The following is a 9610-nucleotide window of genomic DNA, read 5'->3' as shown; positions in this document are numbered from 1 at the left end:
TAATAGGAGCCATACATTCTTGTCTTCAAAACGGTATTTTAAGCACAAGTGTGTATACTAAGTATAATCTCACACTGTCACAAACTGCTATATATAAATGGGTGCCTCTCCAGATGACCAATGTATCTGTTGGAATATTTCAGGGAAGCATTAATGACACCATTAGGACTTACTGATGTTCAGATCACTGCCTGCCTCCCAGGGCTTCAGATGTAGCTTGTCTTCCTTCTTTTTCTCTATACTTGAGAGTCCGATACTACAGAAAATAAGATCATCATCACTCCCCAATCTCCAAATGGGATGGCCTTTTAACAATTTTAAGAAACTATTTTAGTGTGTTGCTGTTAGGAGTGATAAAACAGTATCAGAACAAACGTAATCAGAGCAGAAGGCTCGGTCTCCCATCAATGAACTGCAGTGACCCCACAGCCAAGTCAGGCCACTGCTGCTAACACTGCAGCCACCTGTCCTCCTTACCATTCTAGCAGCTTGCACTAATAATACTTCTGAAGACGCCCTCTAGCTTACTGCTTTCATTCCCATTTCTCTTACTCCTTTGGTCTCAAACCCTTTTCCCACATTAGGCTTCCTTAACAAAAACACTCATGTCTAACAAAGATGTGGCTGATTAATCAGAGAATACCACTTTTGACTCGTCAGATATTTTAAATTAATAGTAATAATATAATGTTTTAAATTAATAGCAATAAGTAGGAATTATTAGTATTATTTTAAAATTAATCTGACTAGTCAAAAGCAGTCAGATTAAGGAGCAGAATACTAGAAAGTATTAGCACTTGTTATATTTCAGGCACTGAATTAACGCACTCACATGCATGATCATTCTATTTTCACACCAGCTCCGAGAGAAACAGCATTATTACTTTATATGTAAAGCAACAAAAACTTTAAAAATTTTTTTTTAAATCTACTCCATAAAATTGAAGTGCTGAAATTCAAACCTAGATCTGCATCCCCTTGAGAGACTGCCTTCCTCAGTTACCATCAAGGGCTTCTAAGTCTCTAACTTTTCTTTCTTTCTTTTTTTTTTTTTTGAGACAGAGTCTCGCTCTGTCACCCAGCCTGGGGTGCTCTGTCGCCCAGCCTGGGGTGCTGTGCAATCTCGGCTCACTGCAACCTCTACCTCCTCAGTTCAAGCAATTCTCCTGTCTCAGCCTCCCAGGTAGCTGGGACTACAAGCACATGCTACCACTCCCAGCTAATTTTTTTATTTTCAGTACAGGTGGGGTTTCATCATATTGGTCAAGCTGGTCTCGATCTCCTGACCTCAGGTAATCCGCCTGCCTTGGGCTTCCAAAATGTTGGGATTACAGGCGTGAGCCACCGCGCCCAGCCTAGTCTCTGGCTTTTCTAATTTCCGAGAAGTTTTTCCTTCTGGCTTTAATTCTACACCAGAAATCTGAGGATACCGGGAGGTTTCAGATAAGTGAGATTTCACTTTACTAAGCCACATGACCAAGGGAAATGTGTTTTGGGATGGTGACTTTCTACACACTACACATGACTATACTTCCAGAAGGAGGAGATCTGGGCATCTACACTGCAAGTCAATCTGGTCCTGGAGTCACTCAGACACACATTATGGCTCTACAGGCAGTGACAGTCCTCTCTCTGTGGGGTTGTTGGGGCCATGTAATTATAAGGACTTTGGTTTTATTAGTGCTATGATTTACTCAGCTAAGCAAGCAGACCAGTTCAAAAAAGGACAAACACCACGAAACACCAACAACTTTCTAACACGCAGACAGCATGTCGTTGCCTTTAAGGTAGAGATGACAACATGAACACTCCAAGTATTTTCTGTATAGCCACACCCCTCCTACTCAGTGGCCAGGCCCCTGGGATGTGTCAGGGACACAGAAAAGAAGGACCACCATTGGCATTGTGCCCTCACAGAACTTATTTTGGGGGGGGGGGGGGGGGGAAACAGCAGAAACAAGTAAACAAAATAATTACAGAAAATAATAGAGGTTATGAAGGAACCATACAAGTTAATGACTTGGGATTACTAAAGGAACCATAAGGTAGTCCATGAAGTCTCTGGGTGGTGACACTGGCATTAAGATCTGAGAATTAACCAACCACAGAACCCATCGAAGGACATTGCAGTCAAATAGAACTACTGTGTCAAAAGTGGGGGTGCAGGAAGCAGCTCAGATTGTTGAGGAACAGAAAGGCTAGGGCAGAACCCTGGTAAGGCAGGGAAGATTGTTCAAGATGAGAACTAGGGAGAGATGAAAACACATTTCAGAACTAGGCAGAAATGTTACAGTTGATGGTAAAGAGTTTGGATTTTTGGCTGGGCACAGGAACCCATGCCTGCAATCTCAACACTTTGGGAGGCAAAGGTGGGAGGATCACTTGAGCCCATGATTTCAAGACCAACCTGGGCAACATAAGGAGACTCCAGCTCTACAAAAAACAAAAAAATCAGCTGGGCCTGGTGGCATGCACTTGTGGTCCCAGCTACTAGTGGAGGGAAGCTGAGGTGACAGGATTGTTTGCGCCTGGGAGGACGAGGCTGCAGTGATTTCTGATCACGCCACTGCACTCCAGCCTGGCAACAGAGCAAGAACCCCATTTCAAAAAAAAAAAAGTTTAGATTTTACCATAAATACATATTCATTGTAACTTTGTGAGATAAATTATTATCCCCACATGAGGAATAAGACTCAGAGGGCATACAGAACGTGTTCAAGTTCACAGGGATGGTAAATGGATGCTCCAACACATCCAGAGTGTGCAAGGTGGGAACTGAAATCTCACGTGACTTTATCTAAATATGTCTGTTCTTGAAACACCAAGACCAACAGCCACCTAAAAACAACTGCCCCAACTAAGTAAAATTTATTGTTTGTATGGGTTAGTAAAGACCTGAAATCAGTATAAGTAATGGTGTCCTCAGGCCTAAAGCCATCACGACTTATTAGCTAAACCAACATGCCGAACAGTGTAATAAATTATCCATAAAAACATTAATGATAATTTCACTTTAAAACAACACTAAACATCTCTTACATTGTTTCTCTTTTAATATCTGAACAATTATTTCTATCAATCTGGCCATATAAGAAAGTTTCTCCTAGGGCCGGGCGCGGTGGCTCAAGCCTGTAATCCCAGCACTTTGGGAGGCCGAGGCAGGTGGATCACTAGGTCAAGAGATCGAGACCATCCTGGTCAACATGGTGAAACCCCGTCTCTACTAAAAATACAAAAAATTAGCTGGGCATGGTGGTGCGTGCCTGTAATCCCAGCTACTCAGGAGGCTGAGGCAGGAGAATTGCCTGAACCCAGGAGGCGGAGGTTGCGGTGAGCCGAGATCGCGCCATTGCACTCCAGCTTGGGTAACATGGGTGAAACTCCGTCTCAAAAAAAAAAAAAAAAAAAAGAAAGTTTCTCCTTTTTATGACATACACCAGTATTAGGAATTTCTCCCTTGTAAAACGAGTAATTTTACAAAAGCACTTCGGCACCACAGATGTAAATATAATTTCCAGAACTGGAAGAGGTCAGGGATGAGGGCAGAGGACTGAAATAGACAATCCTAACTTCCTACAAAAGATGAAATAAACAGAAAACAGCAAAAGGAGATCTTTTTAGTTCATTTCTTTATCTAACTTTATTAAGCATTAAAACAGAATGTATACACATCCATCAGCTATACTGGATTATAAATGAGGCATCTGACCTAATACTTCCAAATGCATATGCATTTATGTATGTAATATCCTTTCTCATGAGTGCATATTTTTAAGAGAATAACAATTATCGCCACAGATTTGCAAACGGCAGACGCTCATCCCAGAAAGCCCATGATAAACTGAAAATACCTTAAAAGTCAAAACTCAGTGGGTTTATATGGATACAAGTCGAGGTGCATACTGAATGTGTATCATTTGTGCTCCACCAAAAAGTCAGAAAATCCAAAATTGGGGACGAGCTATATGTTTGGACTTTTAAATAAGATCACACCTCTATAAGCAAAATAAAAGACATGATCAACAACCCAAAAGTTTCCTGAAAACTGGCCACAATGGAGAAAACTAGCAAGGTGGTTCATGCCTGAAATCCCAGGGCTTTTGGGAGGCTGAGGTGAGAGGATCTTTAGGCCTGCAGTTTGAAACCAGCCTCGGCAACAAAACAAGACCCCACTTCTACAAAAGACAATCAATTCGTGGCATATGCCTACAGTCCCAGTTACTCAGGAGGCTGAGGGAGGTGGATCACTTGAGCCCGGGAGTTCAAGGCTGCAGTGAGACATGACTGCACCACTGTACTTCACTCTGGGTGACAGAGGAAAAACAAAAAAGAAGATACTTGCTGTTTCCCAAAAAAAAGGTGGGGGGGGGGCATTAAAAAGAATACCTTTTCCAGTTCTAATACAAGAATGAAGAAAAACACTGGAATGCAAAATGAATAGAAACTCAGTCAGTACAGCACCATTTTCCAGCCAACGCCCAGTCAATGGCACTCAAATCCCTTCTCTGGGGGAGAGGGGCCCTCCTGCCAAGACAGGAGGTCAGGGGATGCCCTAGGGTGTGCTCTTTGGTGGGAGGAGGAAGGAGAAATGAGCAAGGAGTAAGACTACCAATTTAGAGGGTAATTTAAAAGATAAATGATAAAGGTAAGAGAAAGTGTTCCAAAAGAGACGCTGAATGGAATTCTAAAAAAGTATAGATTCAGGTGAATACCTGGCTGATCCTTACCCAGGCACATGGGGAAAGCCCTGGCCACACTCCAGGTAGAAGCTCTTCTAGGAATCCAGTCCACAGTCCACAAACCAGTTTCCTCCAAAGCACCAAGGCAGGCTTAGGGACGGTGTTGGAACCAAAGGGTCAAGGCCACCTATTTAGTTTACAACGGAATGGATCCTAGACCTTACCATATCCACGAGTGCACAAAACCCACTAGGAGTAGGAGGAGAAATTAGCCCACGGGAAAGCATTACAGACTTTTTTCCGGGTTTTGTGAAAGCTGATGAGCAATGCCATTCCTGTTTTTAAGTAAGTCTGACTGTCCACAGCATTAACTACTCCACTAAGATTCATTCATTCAAGTAAGCTAAATGGATTTAATGCTGTGGTTAAAAAAAAAAAAAAAGTCAAGATAAACTGCTATCTTCTGTGGTTGAGAAGACGTCAGATGTTTTAACTAGAAGTAGACCATTTACCTTTGTCTGATTACTAATATATCTTTACCCCAAGGAACACAATAAATTTAAAACGTCTCTGGGAGACTTTCAGCATGTGTAATTCACGTTATTTCTATCATTAGTGTGTTCTCTGTCCTCATGCACAGTGCGTGTTGCCTTAACCGGGCAAATGTTGCAGAAACATTTGTTGAAATGAATTCAACATTATTTTGCTACCAGAAGACTGAGTTCTGCCACATATTCCCACCTGGCCCTCCATTCCAAACACTGGGGATAGGAACCCCAATTTCACATTCCAACCACACATCCCAAGTTTTGTGCCAGGATCTGCCTCTAAGAAACTTCCATAATTCTGCTCCGTGAGCCACAAGGGTGTACCTGAAGTTGCCAACTCCAGAAGCAAACGGAAAATTCAGGCCCGCGTCGGTCCCAGGAGCGCTTTAAATTCCACAATCGTCCCTTCCCCACACCCGGGTGAGTGCGCGGCCGGCCGGCGGCACCTTCGGCGATAGAGCAGCCCCGGCCTGCCCCTCCGCCAGCGCCCGCGCGACCTCGCGGTGGGGCGGGGGCGTCCCCGAGTCCCAGCACCGCGCCCCGGGCCCGCCCTAGCGCCTGCGGCCTCGCCGCGCCCCGACCCCCAGCCCGCGGAGGTCGGAGCAGGGACCCGGCCGGGGCACTGAGCCGCGCAGGGCCCGCGCCGCCGCCCAGGCCTCGCCAAGCCCCGGCCTCTCCCCGGCAAGCTGCGGGCAACAAAGGCGGCGGCCCGGGCCGGCGCGGCGCGGCCGAAGAGGCCGAGAGGTCGGGAAGAGCCGCCCGCGGCCGCGCAGGCCTCAGCCCTTCAGGGGCCGCCGCGCCCCGGCCCCGGCTTCCCGGTTCCCGCGTCCCCGCTCCCGGCCCCGGCTCCCCGGCCCCGGCCCCCACCCGCGCACCCGCCGAGGCGGCGCAGGCCCTCGCGCTGACCCAGACCCGCTGCTGCAGCCTGGCGCCCGGCGGCCTCCCCGGCCCGGCCCGCGCCGGATCCGCCCCCTGAGCCCCGAGGCGGAAACCAGCCCGGCGGCCAGTGCCCCGGGCTGCGGACGAGCCGGAGGCGGACGGCGAAGCCCGGTCCCAGCCTCCCGCCCGGGCTCCCCGAACGCTCACCCGGAGGCGGCCCGGCTCGGCTTCCTCGCCCAGCGCCGGCGCGACTGCCGCGCTCGCCTTCTCTTCTCGGCAACTCCTCCTCCCGCCTCCTTCCTCCTCCTCCTCCAGGAGGGGCGCGCGGCCGCGGCGCCTCGGCCCGAGCGGGGAGCGGGTGCGGAGGAGCCGAGCGGGCCGCCCCGCGCCCACTACTCGGGCCCGCGGCGCAGGCGGGGCGTCGGGGCGCGCGGGGCTAGGACTGGGGGCCGCGCGGGGCGGGGCGGGGCGGGGGCCGGGCACTGGGTGGGGGGTTCCGAGGGGAGGAGCGCCGGGCCAGGGTCGTGGGGCGGGCGGGGCGTGGAGCCCGGATCTTCCCACCCCCGCGTCCTCCCGTTCCCCTCCGCCGGTGGCTGCAGGCCGCTGCTCCTCCAGCCCCCAGGGTCCCAGGTGACTTCCCTCCGGCTGGGGTGGCCCTGGCTAACGTGGAAAGGAAAGTCTCCTTACCCCCCCCCCGCCCACAGGCCCCGTGAATTTGGCGGACGCGGTCCCTGTGCCCCTGCGACCGGCAGCGGGACCCCCACACTGGTCAGGTCCGCTGGGCTCGCGCAGGGACCCCGGCCTTGTCCCCGCGGGGAGGAGACCCCAGGACTGCCGCGCGCGCACGCCGTGCAGAGCCACAAGTGGGGAGGCTCTCCCCACACCTCTACTGAATCGTGAAAAATTGCTCTTAAAAAAAACAAACATTCCTTGTTTCGAGCCATCTACTTTTCCTTTTAGTTGTTTTCAGAGAGGTTTTGTACAAGTAATAGTTCACTGATGTTTGTGCCGCCGAATTCCAAGGTAGTGTAATATGCAAGTTGCATGTTGGGGACTTGACTAATGTCTTTGGAAACTGGCTGAACATGCTACTAATGTAAAAGTACCACGAAAACTTGATTTTTGTCCATAGGAAATCAATAGGAAAATTTGTGTTTCTCTTATGATGAAAAGTGATTAAAAATGAATGTCATTATTATTTCAATAGAGCTTGGGGGCAGATAAGTATCATTAAAATCTAACTTAAAGAATTGTTGTGGACTTTAAAAGTTGTTTCTTGAATAGTATGGACCGTTTAAAAAGAAAACTGAAAGTACAGAGAAAAAAAAGGCTAGAAAAAAATAGTTGTGCAGGTGTGAGTTTTTACCTGAATTATATCTCGAGAAAGTTGTTAGTTACAAAATGTTCACGTACAGTAATCTTATTTCCTATGTTCAATATACAATACTCCACAAGAAATCCAGATTCATAACAGAAAAGTTGGAACTTTAGGTGATGCAAAGTTGATGTCATTTGTTGTGTGTCATACACTATCATTGTCATTTTCAGTTTTTACTTGATTTATTAATAAAATGCTACCATTATTGTTACTGTGATTGAAATGCAACACAATTCTGAAATACCTAATTACAATGATTGGAGAATGGAGGTTGAAATAGAATTGGCAGAGGTTAGTAGGAAACACAACAAACTAATTATCGGTGACTTGCGCCTGTAATCCCAGCACTTTAGGAGTCCAAGGCAGGTGGATCATGAAGTCAGGAGTTCGAGACTAGCCTGGCCAACACAGTGAAACCCCCATCTCTACTAAAAATACAAAAATTAGCCGGTTATGGTGGCAGGTGCCTCTAATCCCGGCTACTTGGGAGGCTGAGTTAGGAGAATTGCTTGAACCCAGGAAATGGAGGTTGCAGTGAGCAGAGATAGTGCCATTGCACTCCAGCCTGGGTGACAGAGCGAGACTCCATCTCAAAAAGAAAAGAAGCAAACTTTTCAATCCTACTGCCTTGGGATGCCAGTGTCTCCTTATTTTTCTAAAACAGACAACCAGCAGGAGCTGTGCAGCAGGGGGTTAGTGAGCCTTTTTCATAGCAATGGGGCTGTGAAGGGTGGGGAAGAGTTGACTCTTCCAGGAGACACTTGAATGTATGGTTAAGACCCGGGGATTCTGAGTCTGGCAGAGCTGGACCAGAGGCACAGCTTTGACAGGTCAGACAGCTGTGTGACCTCAAACAAGTTTCTCAGTTGTAACCTCAGTTTCTACTTTTGTAAAGGGGAAGTGAAGGGACTTGATACAAATTATGCCAAATAGTTGTAAGATTTCATGAAATAATGCACAAAAACCACTAGGGGCCTAATGAGTCAAGCCTTGCCTTCAGTTCTTTTGAATATATTATGTCCTTTAATTTTCATATCAATCCGGTAAGGTCAGTATTAACATCATCCCTGCCTTACAGATGAGGAAACTGAGATGTACAGTGTGAGGGCAGAAATTCACTCTGCCCAAGTCACAGCTACAACAAGGCAGAGCTGGAATTTAGGCTTAGACCTCTGCGATTCCAGAATATAAGCCCTTTACCACTAAATAGTGATTACAATATTAATAATATAGCAACAACTTCAGTGTAGAGATATTAGTCTAGATATACTATTAAAATCGCCGTGCTTGGCTGAATTTCAGACACTTTTTGGCCATAAACGTGTTATCTTCTTGGCTGTCTTGAACCCTTTTTCCCATCAGCACTCACTCTGTTTTTGGAAGAAATCTTATCTTTGCCCTACCAACACCCAGCACAGCTAAAATATATTCCCATAACTCACCTACTTAAACTCTTCCCCAGGCCAGATAGGGAGGCTCACACCTGTAATCCCAGCACTTCGGGATGCCAAGGTGGGAGGTTCACTTGAGGTCAGGGATTCGAGACCAGTCTGAGCACCATGTCCAGATGTTGTCTCTACAAAAAATTAATGTATTAGCAGGGCGTGGTGGCATGGAGGCGGGGGGATCTGTTAAGCCCAGGAGTTCCAGGTTGCAGTGAGCTATGAACACGTCACCACACTCCAGTCTGGGCAACAGAGCGAGACTCTGTCTTACAAAAAGAATTAGGCTGGGCGCAGTGGCTCACACCCATAATCCCAGTACTTTGGGAGGCCAAAGCCGATGGATTGCTTGAGCCCAGGAGTTTGAGACTCACGTGGGCAACGTGACAAAACCCTGTCTCTACTAAAAATACAACAATTAGCTGGGCATGATGGTACATGCCTGTAGTTCCAGTTGTTTAGGAGGCTGAGACTGGAGAATTGCTTCAGCCCAGGAGGCAAAGATTGCAGCGAGCCACTGCATTCCAGTCTGAGCAACAGTGTGAAACTCGCTCAAAATGAAAGAGTGGCCGGGCGCGGTGGCTCAAGCCTGTAATCCCAGCACTTTGGGAGGCCGAGGCAGGTGGATCACGAGGTCAAGAGATCGAGACCATCCTGGTCAACATGGTGAAACCCCGTCTCTAC

General features: G+C 47.8%; 1 protein-coding gene across 2 annotated transcripts in view; it reads right to left on the bottom strand.

Moving 5' to 3' along the window:
- Positions 1-6513, bottom strand: part of SOCS6 (suppressor of cytokine signaling 6) — a 37361-nt gene extending 30848 nt beyond the window's left edge. For both annotated transcript variants that reach the window (XM_017527525.2, XM_017527526.2), the window contains exon 1: positions 6314-6513. The gene's annotated coding sequence lies outside the window, so the exon portion shown is untranslated. The remainder of the gene's footprint in view (positions 1-6313) is intronic.
- Positions 6514-9610: the final 3097 nt, after the last annotated feature.

Source organism: Cebus imitator, unplaced genomic scaffold (genome assembly GCF_001604975.1).
Source record: "Cebus imitator isolate Cc_AM_T3 unplaced genomic scaffold, Cebus_imitator-1.0 Scaffold49, whole genome shotgun sequence".
NCBI classification, from domain to species: Eukaryota; Metazoa; Chordata; class Mammalia; order Primates; family Cebidae; genus Cebus; species Cebus imitator.
The sequence above is the reverse complement of the archived record's forward strand: the minus strand, read 5'-3'. Positions and strand labels throughout refer to the sequence as shown.